The sequence below is a fragment of the Protomyctophum bolini genome (genome assembly GCF_963924005.1).
Source record: "Protomyctophum bolini genome assembly, chromosome: 10".
Classification (NCBI taxonomy): Eukaryota; Metazoa; Chordata; class Actinopteri; order Myctophiformes; family Myctophidae; genus Protomyctophum; species Protomyctophum bolini.
This window is the reverse complement of record NC_137871.1, coordinates 23,342,319-23,362,181: the sequence shown is the minus strand read 5'-3', so window position 1 is coordinate 23,362,181 and position 19,863 is coordinate 23,342,319.

Here is a 19,863-nt window from a genome sequence, read left to right as displayed (position 1 = left end):
TGTGTGTGTGTGTGTGTGTGTGTGTGTGTGTGTGCATGCATTAACCTGCTCCACTGATTATGTGAAAAATTGCAGCTATGGCTTGTTGTTACTATAGGATGTGATGGGTTTAATCATGCAGTGCCAGGCAGGTCTGTGTGCGCGCGCGCGTGTGTGTGTGCGTGTGTGTGTGTGTGTGTGTGTGAGAGAGAGTGTGCATCTGTGTGAGACAGAGAGATAATTCTGCCCATCCCTGTGAAGCTGGACTCTAACTCCACCCTTGCAGGGAACTGTGGGAAGGAGAGAGAGAGATCTGTCATGGACGGTCTCTCCTCTCATACTCTGTCCATCTCTTGGTCTCTCTCACACACCACTGCTCTGCAATCACAGTGTCATCTTCTACCTATCTGCCTGCTGTCCGACCTTCAAGTAGCCTACTGTCCTCCTTTCAATCCTTCTCTCTCTAATATCCTCTTCATTCCCCTTCCCCGCTTATCTTGTTATTTCTCTCCTCTTTGCATTAAAATTGCACTAAGAATCGGGGCGAGAGATTGGTTTTAGCTCTTGCATTGCTACGTTGTATTATTATTATTAGTTTTCTTTTTTTTAATATATATGAATACCGAGGTATAGATTATCAATACCGGCACCGTACCGTACTGTAAAATCTCATACCGTGGCATGCCTACTGTGTACATACCGAAATATGAACACACTGATCAACACTGATCGGTCTACTTCTGTCCCGCATTGTGCTCTGGTCCTGGACCTACAGCAGTGGTTCCCAAACTTTTTCATGTGAAGGACCCCCAAATTGACACTAATTAGCCCGCGGACCCCCATTTGAAACGATATTATGCCAGGGTCCCCCATAAGAATATTTTTTTACGACTCTAGCAGTGATTCTCAACCATTATCATTTTTTGTGTTCAACTATGTATGTGTTCAACTATGTGTTAATGAGCACGAGTATGACTATTAGTACCAGTAGGGGCGCTGTTGTGCCAGAAAGAGAGATAGTGCTGTACTGTTGCCTGCTAATGAGAGAGAGAGAGAGAGAAGGAGGGGGGGGGGGGGGGGGGGGGAGAGGGGAGTTGCACCACTCAGTTCACACGGGTGTGATTTTTTTAATCATTTTTATCCCACAATTTTGCAACCCATTTGGTTCACCCAGTGTCAATTATCTAATGTAATCCTATCCTGGGCGCTACACTTCCTCTGCCAACCTGGGGGGGGTAGCGGACTGACCTCATGCTTCCTTCTATGCATGAGTAGTCCAAGCTGCTTCTTTTCACCTGACAGGGGAGAGTTTCCCCGGTCGGACGTAGCGCGTGGAAGGAACACGTTATTCCGACCAGTTCCTTTCCCCTCCATCAGGCGCCCCGGCTGGCCAGCCAGAGTGACCCATGACCCATCAGAGTCTTATCTCCAGACAAACTCATATCGGGTCAACTCATTATTTAAGGTACTCCAGACAAGGCCCGTCACAATCGATCTACTCCCTCTTGACCTTAATAAACTAAACTGAATGGACAGTAGTAACCATAGCAGGCAGATATGGACTTGTTCACCGTGATACAAGGCTGAGTGGGGATACATACCTGTGTGTGTGTGTGTGTGTGTGTGTGTGTGTGTGTGTGTGTGTGTGTGTGTGTGTGTGCACGTGTGCACGCACACATCTGTGTACCCTTAGAGTATGTACATAGACGATAGGTTTTAGGACCGTTACATAAGTGTGTGTGTGTGTGTGTGTGCGCGCGTGCGTGCGCAGAATACAACTTCCAAAGGCATCCAGTTTATCTCTCATTAATGCAAATCATTGCTTTTGAAATGAACTCCACTTTGTTACCAGGCTGACCTTATTAGTGAGATGACATTTCTATTAAAGGCTTCCAATCTCCTCACCTTTTTCTTGACTTGTGGTTGAAATGCATGGATGTTCAGATGCACTCTTGCTCAGCAGTTGCAACCACATTAAATGTCGACTAATACTAATACTACTACCTTTTTTCACTGACAAAAACTAAGCTAATTATCAATATACAAATGTAGTCATAGTTTTAGTCATCATAGCTTAGTTTTATTTAGTTTTTATTCAGTTTTCCGCTGTGAAAAACTGTAGTCGACGAACATTTTTCATCATTGTTTTAGTCGACAAAATCAACACTGGTCCAAGCGTGTAATAGATGACCCCCCCCCCCCCCCCCCACACACACACACACACACACACACACACACACACACGTGCACAGGTGATGTGTCACCATAGCAACCAGTATGACAGGGGCCAACCGGTGATCTGGCCATTGATCGGCCAGCGAACAGTAATTAAAAGCTTTGCCGTAATAAGCTCCCGGGGAGCAGTAGATCTGCTGCTGCTGCTGGCACCGTTGCCATGTAGGCATATTCTAAGCCACTTTGGACTTGCTTTTAGGAAAGGTTGCTTGTAAATGTTGGTGGTTGCGGTTTTTTGGGCTTGTTTCTAAGGTGTAGTTGTTTAAAGGTTTCATGACATTCATTTTTAGGCTTTATGACCTCATTTACACCCACACAACCTGAACTGACTTCTCTGTGTTCCGAAGTCTTTTGAGCAGGCAAAATCCCTCAACAGTGCCATCTGCTGGCAAATTGTTATGTCATGTATCGGATGTACCGGTATGTGGACTCTTACACATCACAGTCCACAGGCAAATCAGAGCACTTGTTTGAGCCAGAAAACCCCAGACCACAGTACATCTACTGACTGTTAAAAGTTCAGGTTTGTTGGGTGCAGTTGAGCTCAGAAAACCTAAACTTTGGTTTTGGTAATGATCCCTTTAAACCAGTGTTTAAACACGCTCATGGAAGGACCCTCACGTATTTGTCTGCGGACCTCATCTGAAAATATGTTGTGCCAGGGACCCCCATTTCAAATTTGTGTTAAATTATTTTATTTATTATTATATTTAAAATATATATATATAAATCACTTTTCCCCAACATTTATTGGAACATAGCAGTAAATAAGCTATTTTCAAATAGCCGATTTAAATTGCTAATTTTGTGACGTGGCTTCTTTTGGGGTTGTTTTCATAGACCTGGTCACTTATTTCTGTCACACAAAACCTGGCAACACATGGCTGCTGGAAGGGGACACAGTGGGGGGGCTAGATGAACAGAGTGCTGGAATGATTGAAGATGGAACACTCTGTTAAAAGTGTTGGGCAGTTACTATCGTAATATATGACCCAGTAACGAGTAGTGTAACAAATTACTCTGTCAAAACAGTAATTACTTAACCAAAAAATGCTGCGTTACTCATTACTAATGAGGGTGATAGAACAGATCTACAAGCTATCAACAGATAACAACAGAGATGCATTGTAGCTTGTACATCTGTTCTCCTTAGCATGCACCGCAGCATGTGCACAGTTATGGTGTAGCATATGCGACCGATGCAATGATCAGTTCCACACTTCCACTTCCAAACAACAGAAAGTGGCGGAACATATATGATGACGGAGAAATGTATCAGCATTATTTTGAATTCTCATCTAAAATACGTCTAACTTGTTGAAACATGTGTTAAAGATGCACAAGAATGTTCAGCTGAGGAATCTGATTGGCTGAAACATGCAGCCATCTTGCTTCAAACGAGCATGATGGAACGCCTAATCAAAACATACAAATCAGCTGTGCTGCGTCTCGCATGCTCTCCCAGATGGGGTCGCGAGGCTATCGATTTTCAAGGGACGTTTTCGGTCGTATAGTGGCTACATCTGTCATTACAAAAATATGAGGAATATGAGGAGGGGGAGGCCCTTGGTTTCCTATAATCACTCGCCACATCTTATTATGCTTTCTTAGTTATAGTGAAATTGAGTTGACTTGGGTTTCTTTTAAGGGGTAACTGACCTTGTTGTATCATCACAATATTACACAAGACGGTGTGCTCTACCGTCATTAATGGCACGCCTGTGTTATTATTTGGAATGGGTATCGTTAGGATTTTTATGAGTCCAGTACTGCTTACCGATTCCGGTTCCTGGCGGTTCCCTATTTCAGTTCCAGAATGGTATAAAATAACTTAAACAAGAGGTCAAAAATGTTTAAGCCTTTAATTTCAGACATATGAATAGACTATCATGCTCTCCTCTTGAGCTACTTGTGGATACTAAGCTGCATGTTATCTTTTGTTTATTATCTATTCTGTATATTTACCAATTACTACTACTATACTGACAATAACACATATATGCGATACTATATATGTACTGTAAACAACATCAAGGATAGGATAAAAAGGGGGGCTGTTGTTGTGAGGAGTGGTCATTAGCATTAGCGCACACCCTTTACCTCTCGCCAGAAACGGTTACATGTTGGGAGCGATGCGAGACAAAGTCACAAATGAAATCCGAACAACGGATGCACGACGGATGGACAGCGCTCGAAGCTTTAGAGATCCTGTTATAATGGAGACTCAATGGAGCTGAGTGGAAAGAACCCATAATGTTGATTGCAATCAACGTTAAAAGGAGAAATGACCGTCTCCGCTTTCTTATATGGGGGGGGGGGGTACGAAGTTCGTAGTTGAACATGTTGGGCATGATGCTGCACCATAGCCTAGGGGCAGGTCAGGGATCAGGTGGTCGACGGAGATCATGGTTGAATTCTAAAACATCCAGAGGGCGATGCTCCATCTCGCTCTCTCTCCCTCTCCCCCTCCCCCCCTCCCCCTCCTCGACAGGGTGACAGATGTGTGTACTCAACCTTTTCAGATGTGTTCCGCGTTCACGATAGCGGCATTTAGGCGATTGGGAGGAGAAGGAGGAGGAGGGGGAGATGAATGGAGGCCCTTTGTTTCCTATAATCTTAGCCACATCTTATTATGCTATGCTGCTGAACATATTCTAATTAAAACACAGCTTAAGTCTTTAAGTCTATACGCACAGGCGCACGCACGCACGCACGCACGCACGCACTCACTCACTCACTCACTCACTCACTCACTCACTCAGAGAGAGAGAGAGAGACGGTAACAAACCTTGGGTTTACTGCTGGATATAGTCCTCTAAAACCCTGCCTGCATAAACAATTATCAGAGTCATAGACTGTTTAATGAGATAAAAGCTTGTCTTGTGTTTGTCTGTCCACTGGGACCAGGAGAGACGGCATGTTATCCCAGAGTATAAGCACTAAGACATCTCTCTCTCTCTCTCTCTCTCTCTCTCTCTCTCTCTCTCTGCTTCCCCATGCAGGTTCTATCAAACTAGCCTTGATGACCGCAGGCGTTTCGTTTTTACAAGAAAAAGAAAAGCCGGGGCCAACGCACCACATTTCCTGGTCTAGGAGTGGGAGTGAAGTAAGTACATTTTATATAATATGGCGCACCTTTCACGGACATCAGAGTCACAAAGTGCTTAACAACATTAAAAGCAAAACATAACAATTAAACGATAAAGCAATATAAGGATATATATAAGGAAACTGAACAATCGGCAATGGTAAGAATCAAGAAATCAATACAGTTAACAGCCCAGGACTAGCTTACAAAGGCCTGTCTGAAAAGGTGGGTCTTTAATAGTTTTTTTTTTAAGGTCCACAGAGGCCACAGATTTCAGATGAGGTAGGGGAGGTCTTTCCATAGTGGAGGCGAAACTATCAAAGGCCTGATCACCTTTAGTTTTTAGTTTTGTGGGAGGAACAACCAGCAGGGCTTTGGATGAGGATCTCAGAGACCTTCTGGGAACGTAAGGTTGGAGAAGGTCAGACAGATATGGGGTTGCCTGGTGGCCATGGAGGGTTCTGTGTGTGATTACGATCATTTTAAAACGGATTCTATAATTTACTGTGCACCAACGTCACCACATTTGGTGGCGTGTCAGTGTTCTCCGTTGTTTTCTACTGGGGAGGAGAGGGGAGAAGGGGGCGGGTGAACCAATAGGATCAACCGTGCTATATTATGAAACTAGCCTACCTATACCCAATTCCTCCCAATATACTTAGTTATACTTCATAGGACTTGTTTTATCACCTTTCTTCCCGCAAATAGAAACATTATAATCTCTCTCTCTCTCTCTCTCTCTCTCTCTCTCTCTCTCTCTCTCTTTCTCTCTCTCTCTGTATATATGTATGCATGTATGTCCCTATGTTTAGTACGTTTGTCCCTAGAGGTACCAACAGGTGTCACTGTTGAGCTAGAAACAGAGAGAGAGATAATGTTGCACTGTTAGACCATGATGGGAAGCTGAGATTTTAGCAGCCATTACGTGATTTTGGGTGTGACAGTACAGTACAGTGACAGTACAGTTTAGTACAGTAGAGGAACCCCCTGGGGACCCCCACACGATAACTCTGTAATTTCTAAACCGTTTCGGATGCTGGACCGCGGGAACCGTGCCGGCCCCCTCTGCCCGTTCCGGGTGGTCTGGATGTTCCGGGGACCCTCCCGGAGACCCCCACACAGTAACTCTGTCATCTCTTGACGGTTCGGACGTGGTGTGACTAGCCGTAACCGGCCCGGCACCCTGGGCACGTTCCTGTGGGTTATGGAACTTCCGGGGAACCCCGGGGACTCCCACACAGAGTTGCACCACGCACTTTACACGGGTGTGATTTTTACTTTTCCAAAAAGATTTTGGTGTTGTAATCTGTGGTTAGAACGTGGAGCTGGGTTGCCACTTTTTTGTGCACACTGCAGTCCATTTACTGAAGTACCAAATAACATTCCAGTTTGTTGTTTTTTTTGTCTGATATTTTCCAATTTGTCGGATAGATAGTTTTTTGTAATTTGGTTTAGTCTGGTCCCAGAAAATGCTGGTCTCTCTCTCTCTCTCTCTCTCTAAATGTAACAGTTGCTCATATATTTAGACATACACGCACCCACACACACACTCTCTCTCCTCTCTTTCTCTCTGAGAAGGTATGTTCCCATTGCCACTGCCAGCTGTAGTCATTTTTATATCAAAGCAATGAATCATTTATTCTCAGTTTCATACACTGTTTTTTCTGTGCACCCAGTATTAAGTTAACACGATACAACGCAACGCAACACCACCACGACAAAACAAACACAACATAGAAAGACAGCACAATGCTCTTAGCAACACAACGGCAGAACAAAATGCCACACACAGACGCAACAACACAATAACACAACAGCACAGCAATGCAACACAACCATTGATCATATATCGTGCAATGATTCCCAAATGTTTTAGCCCATGACCCAAAAGAGAAATCAGACATTTGCCCGCCGGGACACAAACTACTGAAAATAGCAGATCTACAAGCTCACAGCCCGGCGCGAAGTAAGTGGGTGTTATGATCAAAAACATTATAGAGTAAAACAGAAAATCTAAAATGTGCCACGGACATGACCAAGTCTTTGCCACGGACACATAATGTCCGTGTACGGACATGTTGGTGACCCCTGAGCCCTGATTATTACACATTGCACATGCTCACGCAGACATGCAGGCACACACACACAAAAAACTGAATGCCTATAAAGACAAAATTCATGCTGGGGAAGAAAATACGTCCAAAGCTGCCCTCAGTAGCAGGAACCCATTGTGATTAATGAAAACAAATATTGAGAGAGAGTGCGACACAGACACAGAAGAACAGCCCAAACAATGGAGCAGACAGCTTAATGCATTCAGGGCTCGCTGGCGGCTCTCTGGTGCGGAGTGAGAATAATGGAAGGAGAGGAAAGACGGAGAGAGAGACAGAGGAAAGACGACTGTGTACGCACACACGCCTATGTTTGCATGTCTGTACTGCAGCGCGTGCGTGTGCAAGTGCAAGTGCAACCTGACTGTTATATGAGCTAAACACAACGCACCTTTTACCTTGAGTCTCCCTCTCACACTGGGCACGCTTGTTTAAAGTAACAATAAATGCCTTTTTTTTTACCCCTTCTTGGGCCAAAACTCATAATTATCATCATTTAATCGTAATGGAAAAAACTCCACTCACATCTTCTAACTGCAAACAAAAATGTGCTTGGTTTCCAATAAAATTACCAATAATATCATGACATCCACCGATCAATCAACCTACTTTTAAATGTAATTCCATGAACTTGGAAATACTTCCTAATACACAATTCTCAAAATTCAAAAAAAGAAGAAGTTCAGGGATAAGGGGTCCTAACCTGGTCTCATGCCAGCGTTGTGAACAGTACCACTTGTCCATACCGCCATGTGAAATACATTAATATTTGTAGGAAGACACTGGAGCAAACTCGGACAATTAAAGCCTTTCATTTTCAGGGTGCAGGAAAACAGAGTGAAAATGTTTCGATGTCAATTACCAACCTTTGTCAGGTTGTAGCATAAATTCACTACAAATGGCTTAAATTCCATAGAACAGGTGTCAGACATGAACATAATAGATCCAATTGGTACTTTTTGTTGTTGCTATGTTTTACTCTTTTTCTAACTTCTTTCAAAATTTTACATGACCAAAATACGGACGACAGGTTGGATTTATAATTAATACTGGCAGTCGATACACATTTCGGAATTACGCATTTTGAACTTTATATTTCGCATTTATGGTTTGGACTGATGTTGAAACAATTAACAATTAATGTTGTTTAATGCAATCAGATAGGACTTTTCTGTTTGGATGTATGGGCTGTCAAGGCCAGAAAGTAGTTTTTTGACACTCATTAGGAATTCCTGCATAACTTCCGGGTTTGATGATGATGTCACGCGCATACCCTCTATAGTGAAGCTATGTATGTGGCAAGCATTACAAGTTAAAAGGGTGTTTATTTTCCAATTAAGGCACGTGTAGTCCAGGTGCGCTAAAGCATTCCGTAGCCATCGGAGTGAAAACATTGGAATGAGGGGGGATTCCTGTTTACAATTTCTAGTCATTAAGAAAACAGAGTTTTAATGAGGGTTTAAGTTGATCAGATAAGGCTATTAGCGCAGCATTGCTGCAAGCTGTGTTTCGTGTTTACCAACATGGTTGTTTGTGGAGAGAGGGCATGGTGGGAAATCTCAGGAGCCTCAGAGCGGCGGTTATTTCTCTCTCCATTTACAGTAGAGAGAGAGAGCTACTCCATGTTCAGCTTGAGTCTCAAGTGATAAGAGTTGGAACTAACCACAGTGTTTACCTGTTTGTCCATTTTTGAGTGCATTATCCAATTTGACTCCAAGGTTAGAGACAACAGATTTGGTATATGGCTGCAGGGGACCAATACAAGGTTGGTACGTACAACACCAGGGCCACTAGGCCCAAACACTATGACTTCTGCTTTTCTTTCATTTACACTGAGGAAGTTAAGAGCCATCCAGGCCTTAATGTCATTGAGACAATTGAGAAGGGGTGTCAGGGAGTCATTGCTTTCATTTTTTAGGGGCATATAGATTTGGGAATCATCTGCATAGAAATGATAGGCGAAGCCGTGTTTCTTGAAAATTAGTCCCAGGGGGAGGAGATAAAGAGAGAAAAGTATTGTCCCCAGGATCGAGCTCTGGGGGACTCCGGAAGACAGGGGGGAGGAAGAGGATTCCTACAAGTTCACAACACATCGTTCAGATCTGCAAGGCTTCAAGCCTTGGTATAAGCTTCAAACCCCAGACCTTTTCCCGCACAGCTGTCCGAATCAAACACAAATACAGCATTTCAGTTAGTGCGGTGAAACGTTGGGTTTACGGGAGCAGGGAACAGGAACAACTTCAGAAACCTCATGTCACGCAAGGTTATAATAGTTTTGGAATTTTCATTATCATTTTGTTTTCGTTAGTTTTGACTTCTTTTTTTCTAATTCAGTTATAGTTTGAGTTAGTCTTTAGAGCAGGTTTGCTAGTTCCTATTTAGTTTTTATTTTTGCTTAGCTTAGTTTTTGTTTAGTTTTAGTTTTAGTGTTAAGGTGACTCCAGACCGAGCAAACTTGTCCAGACTAGTCAAAGACTACTTAAAACTCTCATATTGCAACAGACTAGCATTTTTTTATCTATTTATTTATTTTATTATTTCCCCCCATGCAAATTACAGAAAGCGCTGGTTTGCAGTGTTGCCAGGTCTGCTTACATTATTAGCGACTTTAGGCTATTTTCCTGTAAAATAGCTTAATATTCATAGTTGCCCGTTGCTTTATAGTTTGACTGATTGACTGGAGTTGATTGATTGGTGTGTGTGTGTGTGTATATATATCATATAAATTGAGAGTTGATATTGAGAATATGGTATCTACACCTACATCTACGCCTGAAACATGACGTGCAGACTACAAGTCCACTCTACAGTGGAGTCATTAGTCAATGAGTTAGCTTTAGTTTTTTCTGCCCTTTTCAATCCTACACCAATAATCAGGTGCAGGATTGAAAATGGCCTGAGTAAGTATTCTGTAATAAAAACTCATGATAGATAGTTTTTATAAATACATGGACGAAAACTAAGGGCATTTTGTCCATCATTCCAGTTAGTTTTAGTTAGTTTTGTCAACACACAAGCTTTCCTTTTCTAGTATTTATTTAGTTCAGTTGATTTGTTTTTTCGTTAGTTTTAGTTAACTATAATAACCTTGATGTCACGCTCATTCAACGGTCGGACGGGACGACCTTCAGCGATCCTTCGCTTGTCTGGTGCTGCCGCTGACGGAGGCCATTAGCTCCAAACTTTATCGCTCCAAACTCTGAGGTTCAGCAGACCGTTGGTCGGATTCCCTGCGAGATGCGCTTGTCTCTGTGAAGCGGCTCGTATGATAAGAAGACAGACGTGCGCGGTGGGCTTCCAGTGGCCATGACTGCAGGGACCAGCGGGAATCAGCCTTATTACCTACCATTGGCGGCCCATAAACAAACAGAGCCAGCAGGACGGGAGATGAAGGAGCAAATTTATGTTGTGAGACAAAAGGCTGGACAGAGGGAGGGCTATAGGGACGGAGGCGACTGGCTGTGTCCGGCTGTCTGGGCCAGAGGCTCCCTTTGGCGGTCTGTCTGTGTGTTATTCCCATTCGACTTCATTACAGTCTTATCTGCAGGCCATGCATGCAGCCACACTTGTAAAATTCCACACACGCATGGGTACACACACGCACGGGCACGCACGCACGTGCACACACACACACACACACACACACACACACACACACACACACACACACACACAGCTAGAAGGGAGCACAGAAACCACAGCAAAGCAAGGTCACAACTCACGCACCTAGCACACCTGCCACCGCAGATAAAATAAACATCAGAATTAGGCCTAATTTTCGCTCCTCATTCTCCCCAATGGTTCTCCCTCTTTTTCTTTCCTCCTCCTTGTTGATTAATCCTCTCTCTCTCTCTCTCTCTCTCTCTCTCTCTCTCTCTCTCTCTCTCTCTCCCCATCCCTCCTGACAGCAGTGCGATAATGGGTCGGTAAATTAAGGACTGTCCCGTTTCCCTCCCATCATCCCCTCGGTGGGCTGATGTGATCTCCCATCTATTGGGTCAAAGGCTAATCGCTGTCGAGCAGTCGGCATCATGGTCACAATAATCTATCACCCTGATCACACACACACGCACACACACACACACACACACACACACACACACACACACACACACACACACACACACACCACATGCTGTAAACAGTCATATTAATTCCCCATTGCGCGCACAGAAAACTCACATAGTCTGCATTACACACACACACACACACACACACACACACACACACACACACACACACACACACACACACACACACACACAAAGAAGACCGGAAGGCTACAGAGCAGTTTCCAGTACTGGTGGTAATTGACTGGCTTTTTCTTTTCCCCCCTCAAGATTCCTCACATTCACGACATGGCAGCTATTAATTATGGCTCCTTACTGCAAGTACCCCTGGCACAATGGCACAGTATTTACAACACGCTTTTCCAGCCTCTGAAAGTGCACCCCTTTGCCGGCAATTCTAATCGCTCTCGCAGGTTTAGCTTAACCAGAGGAGGAACAAAAAACAAAACAAAAAAAGCTGAACTATCGGGTGTCTTTAATCCACTTTGCGGATACATATTGGAGAGCAGTGCTTGGAGCTTCCTAAAGGGATTAGCTCTGAATGACGAAGAAATACTGCGGGGCCCTTTGAGGAGGGGTAAAGCTAAAATTACAGGTGGAGCGATTCCTGCTAAAATTATCCGCGCTCTTTTAAATCGTGCCTGGGAAGAATTTGAGCTCATGTTTAATTCCCGAGTTCTGATAAAGAATGTCTCCCTGAAGCACCTGCGAGATGAATGGACTTTTACCCAGACACTCTCTGCTTTTTATAACAGACTCCAGCTATTTAAGTGTTCCGCTGTCTGCCTGTCAACCTGCGCCCCCGCCGTCAGGTCATTCAGGAAGTCTTCACCCCGGGCTACGGTTTCAACACTTTGCTCCTGAACAGAAATCACATTCATTTAGATGGGCATAGGCTAGCACATTTCACATCGGAGTCGGCTCAGTGTGCTTTAAAGTAGACAAGTAAAATAAAATAGGCAAAGATTACATTATGAAAGAAAATATTTAAGAAAAAATAACATAAGAAGCTGTTGCAATAACACACTAACCAGTAAGACGACCTGAGGGCGAGGTTGCGTGCTTCTTCAGGAATAATAACAATAATAACAAGGAATATGGAATAATAACAATAATAACAAAAAAACATCGCATGGATGCACCTGGGACGTATCCTCAGTGATGTATCCTGAGGTCAACAGGGTTTCGGGTCTCTCAACATCATACCCCTCACTCAGGCGACCCAGCCGGGAGTGATCAAGTCCCGACTTACGTCGGTAGCTACCCTCAATCAGTCCCACTAGGGAAAAAACCAGAGACACACAATCCGTTGGAACTACTCCAGAACTACTCTGCCAGGGCTGGGAGGTACACTTCTGGCGCATGGCAATAATAATAATTATTAATATTACAATTTTACATTAACAATTAGTAGGCTACTATAAAAATGGAATAACAGCAATATTACCAAACAAAAGTTTTACATTAATTAACCACTCTCTAAAAGCTTGTGAAAATAATTTAGACCTGTTGTCACAGAGGACATGCAGGAACGCCTAATGAGAGGCAAAAACTACTTCCTGCAGCCTTGACAGCTCACACATCCAGACAGAAAAGTCCTATCTGATTGCATTTAATGACGATAAACAACATTAAACTCACTTTGCCACTCAATTTGCTACTCATTGCATGCGCATACCCTCTATACCTTTCGATCTGGATGCTACCTATAGTGTCTCATTAGTTGTTGCGCTATATATATATATATATATATATATATATATATATATATATAATGATGTTACAGATACAGAGACTGGGCTCACTTACTTCCTGGACTACATGTCTCATTAAGACAGCCCTCCACCTATCCACAAGGATGAGCAGTGCACCAAAGCATTATGGGAACAGTATAGTCCAGGAAGGAAGTGAGCCCAGTGTCTGTGACATAATGGACACTGCTAAAATCTAAAATATCTAAAACCACATACTGTACACATAAAGACCCCAGGAGAGTGTTCTAAATCTTCTAAACGTATTTTTATTAGCTTATTATGGCATGACTCTGCAGGCTAGCAGTCTGTAAGAGTGTCTGTCAGTCTGTGCATCTGGTCATCTGGGAAACCGCTGGACAGCTTAGGGCCAGTGCAAACTGCTGGGATTTTGTCCCGCACATTTAAATGTTTGTATTATCCAAACCTTTAAGGATGTTCAAAGCACATGCATTACACTGCCTGCATTTCTGCAACGTATGTGCATGTGATACTCAAACACCCTTGAACTTGGACATTACACGCACGCACGCAAGACAGGTCGCCCACTCAGCTGCACAAGTCACACAGCTCAAAGTTTGAGTGATGAAAAAGCATATTCAGATTTCACAGTCCAATAACAAGAGGTAATCAAGGCCAGAGGAGGCAGCAGACCGGAGTAAAGCCACGCTGCTGCTGTATAGCTCTCCGTCACACTCTGTCTCCAAATGGACACATCAATCCCTATTTCACAGCCCGCCTGGCCTCCCACACAGACAATGGCTATAGAGGGCTATTCTGTGTGCCATTTATTTTTGTAAACTTCAAATTTTGAGGGGGGCAGGCGCGTGCCTTGAGCCTGAGTTGCCGTGCTGAGCGTTTTTCTGTAACGTCCAACGTACTATATGATTCTTATTTCATCTGCTTTTTGCAGGTCATCGTTGTAACAAGGTACTAGGAAAGATAAAGGATAAAACAGTATAACAATTGCTCGTCTCATATACCGTGCATGAACACATTTGGACATAAGCATAGCATACACACAAAAACGCTATATATAATTATTTTGACTAGCAAGTGAAGAAGTGGCAGTGCACATGCACAGGGTCAAGTCAAAATATATAGTGTGTCTGTGTGCACATTCATAGATTTGCAGGTGCACAAGCTGTGCACCATTGCATCGACAGCGCGCATGCACACACAGCCTGTTTCTTTTTTACGTGTGAACCCATTGTCCTTGCCAATATAAAAACCGTGGAGTATTCCGCGGTGAGAGGTGGTGCAAGAGACAGCATCAGGACATGAGGGGGAAAGGAGAAACGGAGAGAGGCAGCAGCAGCAGGCTATAGAAATCAATCTGGTGCAATGTAGCATGCTGTAATGTCTCTGCTGCATCACAGAGTCACTCCCAGCGCCGCACAGGCCAGGGACAGGTGGTGGTGGTGCACAGGATGGACATGGATGGAAACGAGGGCAGGGAAGCACTTAGCACCTTCTTCTGGGATATAGGGTCTCCTTTTCACACACACAACACACACAAGCACTTTGCCTAATAGAGTAGCAGCAGTAGTCAGCGTTTCCTGTGGCAGGCAGTAATCGCATGGCTGGATCCAGTGATGGATTCTGCAGGTTAGGGGCAGCATCAGCACCAATACGTGCACGCACTCACACACGCGCACATGCACACACACACACACACACACACACACACACACACACACACACACACACACACACACGTGTGCATAAGCACTCACATGCACCTACTCTCAGGTATGCGAGACTGTGTGCACAAAAGGTTTAAGGTCGATAGCTGTATGTTAAAAGCCTCCAAAGAGAGATGTTTTCCATCTTCCATCAAATACATATAGGCCATTTGACTGCCGCTGCAATAATCATATTCCTTTCCACAATTTGCATTTATATGGGTATTCTCATAGACTCTGGGCCCTTAACAATGCATGTGGATGTAATCTAGCCTTGTTTCATACATTGGGCAGCCGCACTAAGTAGGAAGAATGAAAGGAAAAGAAAAATAAGAAGAATAGGTTGGACAGCGATAGTTCTTTTACATAATGACATGTTAGACTGGGTGCTAAGCGTGCTCTGTCCCCCATGCCTTATCGGAGACTTACTATTACCATTTTATGCATGGACTGTAATGGTTGCTTTTGAGGTGATGCAGTGCAGTGATGCAGTGTTGATTTCGTCGTCTAGTAAGAAAATGACTAAACTAAACTAAAAGATATTTAGTCGACTAAAACACTAAAACATTCCAGGTGACTAAAACTAAATGAAAACTATTCAAGAGACTATATGACTGAAACTAAAATCAAAATTAGCTGTCAAAATCAACACTGGTGATTAGGCTCATGGTTTTACACATGGGGGGCTGGCTTCAGGTGAAATAAAGAGTGCACAGTAAAACAAATCATCCCATGCTCATTTAAAATTGAGAGTGTACAAATGGATGCACATGGGTCTGTTTATAGAGCGTCGCAGTCCCGCCCCCGACGAGCGGCCCTGAAGACAATTTCCAATTCATTTTCCCCATAGACGTTTCATAAAGTATTTATTTAAAGACCTGTAAGCCTCGGTCAAAGCCAACTCGGATGGTGACAACTCATGACAACAAACACAGATTGTTTGGGCCGAACAAATAGTTAGAAAGAAGAAGCAAAGGGCAGGGTACAACACTTTGTTTTGTTGTTTTTCTGATTTCTAATTATTTGTTCGGCCCAAACAACTGTGTTTGTTGTCATGAGTGTTATGATACTGTTCCAAGTATTGGACCCTCGTCTGGTTCTGATGTGTGACGACCCGGTTGATTATTTCCTTGGTTCGGCGGCGGACAGACAGACGGGCCGGCCCGGGAGAAGATTAACATGACACGAGGCTGGTCACATTAAAAGTTCACAAAGTTTATTACACATTACAGAATCATATATAGCCCTGGATCCAGGGGCCCGTTCCACGAAACTTGGATTAGAGATTAAGCCGGGATTTAACACATATCCTGGTTTTATATATCCTGGATCAGTGATTAACCGGTTTCATGAAAGCTGGTTGATCTTGCCAGATTAACTTAACCAGTTAACCTGGATATGTTGAAGCTTGATTCGGTTTCATGAAAGTGATGCTACATTAGTTACCATGGAAACTAATGCTTTGGACTTAGCCTGCTCCGGACCAGGCCAACAGCCAGGTTTAACCTAATCCTGATGTATTTACTGTTCATTAAGCAGTCAAACTGATCACAAACCAATGATGTTTTCCAGATTTATTCAATTATTATGGGTTTATGTTGCCTTATTTGTATCGGTCTGCATTAAAGGACTAATTTAAGCACTATATAAAATCAAATAACCAAAAAATATAGGCTGCACAACATCATGACACCTTGTGAGCTTGTAGATCAGCTGCTTTTGGTGAATGATCCCCATGAAATAGGTTTGCTGTCATGCAAGTGCACGGTTAAGAAGAATTATTATATTATATTATTAATCTTTTTTTTTTTTTAAGTGAAAACCACTACATATTACCATTACTCATTGTTTTACAACATATTGTAACGTTTCACCCACTACTAGTCCTACATACTTACACCTAGAAACCCCATTCAAACCTATTTAGGTTCATCCTACGGTGGACATGTGTGCCTGAAAAGGAATCTTTGAAATGTTTCATAGTTTTAGAAATATAGTGCTTTCAAATTTGAGACATTTATAGGCAGATAGTGGCACTTCAAAAAATCACTTTCACCCAGAAACTCCATTCACACTTTGTAAAATTCAACTTACTGTGGAGACACATGCTGGAACTTTTTACTTTGAAATGTTTTGTAGTTTCTGAGTTATTTAACTTAAACGCCCAATGTATTCTCAATGGCAATAGCACAAACTTTGGCATGCTACATGAACCCATGACCCTCACCAGTCTGGCCCCTGTCTGGACAACAACCCCCTTCCCCAAAGGTAGCTCCCTCAGAGGAGGGAGTTATGGCCAAATATCACAATGCGACAATATCATTATGCTTACAATATTAAGAATTCTGTTTTAAGTTAATAGTAGTGGTAAAATGTAAACTATATTTTTGGGGTAGTTAATCATTCAGTCTATCCACTATCCACTACTAGTATATGTTCTCTCTTTAATTACAGCAGCAGTATTTATTTTAGAAGCTTAAGTCCTTGTATCAGTAAGTCTTGAATAGATTAGTAAAGATAATGAGATATACAGAAGGGGGCTGTAATGCAACTATTAAGGATGCAAACTGCCTTAATACCCCATGAAGAAGAAGGATCAGTAAATCTGTGATCACATAATGGGTCTAGAGACAATGAGTCTATTAAGCCAGGCTTGCTGATCCCGGCCCGCCAATTCTGAGCCTCGCTTGGCTTTAGTGGAACGGAATAAACCAGGCTGTAAAGATCAAGATTTAAAAAGCCTGGCTTTGGCCTATATCCTGGATTAGTTAATCCAAGATTCGTGAAACAGGCCCCTGGTGTCCTAATGACGTGCCACTGAGACATAACAATCAGCTAGCAGCAAGTTGACCTTGCTCTATGATCTGTCTCTAGTGCCTATCAAGACACTCAGTCTATTACACTCCAGGCAGTACACAATACATATTAAGTACATTGCATATTCACATACACGTACAGTACCTTGTATGAGTACACAGCATGTTGTATACTACAACAATGAGTATACGATCCGAGTTGGCTTTGACCGAGGTCTTTAAATAAGTACAGTATAGGGCTTTAAGCAACTAGTCGACTAGTAAATCCACTAGTTGACCTTGTTGGTACTAGTTGACTAGTTTCTTCATTTATTTATTTTTGCCTCAAGATCAGCTAGAATGCTATATTATTGTCACCAATGTACACAGTTTTTAAATGTACAAATATTATAAAAAACTATATATATTTTTTTACATAAGGTAGTTAAACAACTAGTCGACTAGTAAACTAGGCAACTAGTGAAAATCACTAGAAGTGAAAGCCCTAACGTCTATGGGAAAAGGGCCTTTCTCGGCCCCACCCCTCTCCCACTGTTTATATTGTGTTTAGTTTCCAAGATGGCCGCAGCACCAGGAGGGGGTGGGGCGGAGGTGAGCGGACGGGGTCGACATATGCCCTTACTGGGCTGCATTCAAGACACTTGCCTTGTGTCTGACACCTGACTTGTGTCTGAACACAGCTTTGATGGACGTGTTCTGCCCCCCTCTCCCCATCAAACAAAAAGTTTGGTCAAAGCATATGGGCTTCCATTAGAAATGGATGCATTGGAGCCATTAAACACAAGACAGACACAATTGTCTTGAATGTGTGGATGCATATGTCAACCCCACCCGCTCACCTCCACACCTCCGCCGAGAAATTAAGGCCCTTATTGTCTTCCGGGGCGCTCGCCATCATGAAAGGGGGCGGGACTGCGACGCTATACTACAATTTAACACTGAGGATGTGTTTACAGCTGTGTGTTTGTTTACAGATCATCTAGGGTCGTAAAAGAGGCCTCTTGTCTCTGAGATTACGGAATAATTCCATCAATCATGAACTCTCGACATTCAGATCCCCTTTATATCGCCTTTGTATCCTCTGTTCTCTGTGTTATTGCATGTCTGTTATATTTCATGTGGTTTCAACTCGCATGGTGTAAACTCAAATGCTTTCAATATTCTTATTTGAATTGCTCGATAGGCGCACTTGCATGTCTTTATTTTCTACTCTCAGTGTTTTTTTGCTCACATGCTTCGCTTCGGACATGAACTCTAGTTCTTTTTAAATGTGATTCATAACTAAAACTCTTCTGAATTTGACTTCTCTTTTCGCAAGCTTTAATGCATGCTGTGCGTATACCTCATGAGACTGTGTGCGCCCGCAAACAGGTCCATGATCCATATATATACAAGCATGTGTATGTGCACGCATGCACACGTCCCTGTGGACATGTAGGCTATACAGAGTCATGCAATATTGATGGAGAAATGAATGAAGGAATGCTGAGGGCAGTGCCATCTGGAAGGTGAAGGATGGCCCTTTTGGGGAGGCATCATCTCCCACCACTCACCTCCCCCTTTCCAAAACTCCTTGAGTATTGCTCGGGTGCATAAATACAGGGCGGGCACTGATGTGAGAACTGGTAGCAATAAAAAAAGAGGTGATAAAAACGACAAACAGAAACACTCTTCTCCATCTTATTCAGCCCCGGCCGGCTTCCATTAGTCTGACAATTTCATTAAACAAACATAATGTACAAAATCATTTCCTCGACTTGGCTGGCTCCGAGAAATTAACAGCAACGCAGGGAAGTCATACATAATGAATACCAGCATTTGCCATCTACATGTCTCCCACAGTCAAACATTAATTCAGCCCCGCTGCGAAGGGGTGTGTGGGTGGGTGGGGGAGGTCTCACTTAATCCAGAGCAGTAACCGGCGATTTATAGAAATGAGCTGCAAATCAAGCTTATTTTGATCCAAAATGCATATTAGGATTCTAAAAACTGTGTTCCCTGCAGCATAAGAGCCAGCGGACATTTCACTTTTTTTCCCCAGTTTTTTCACCGGAACCGGAGTGTTATGGGCATGTGCAGAACAGAGTTGTGAAGCGTAATCAATAATATATAAAGACGTCCAAAGACG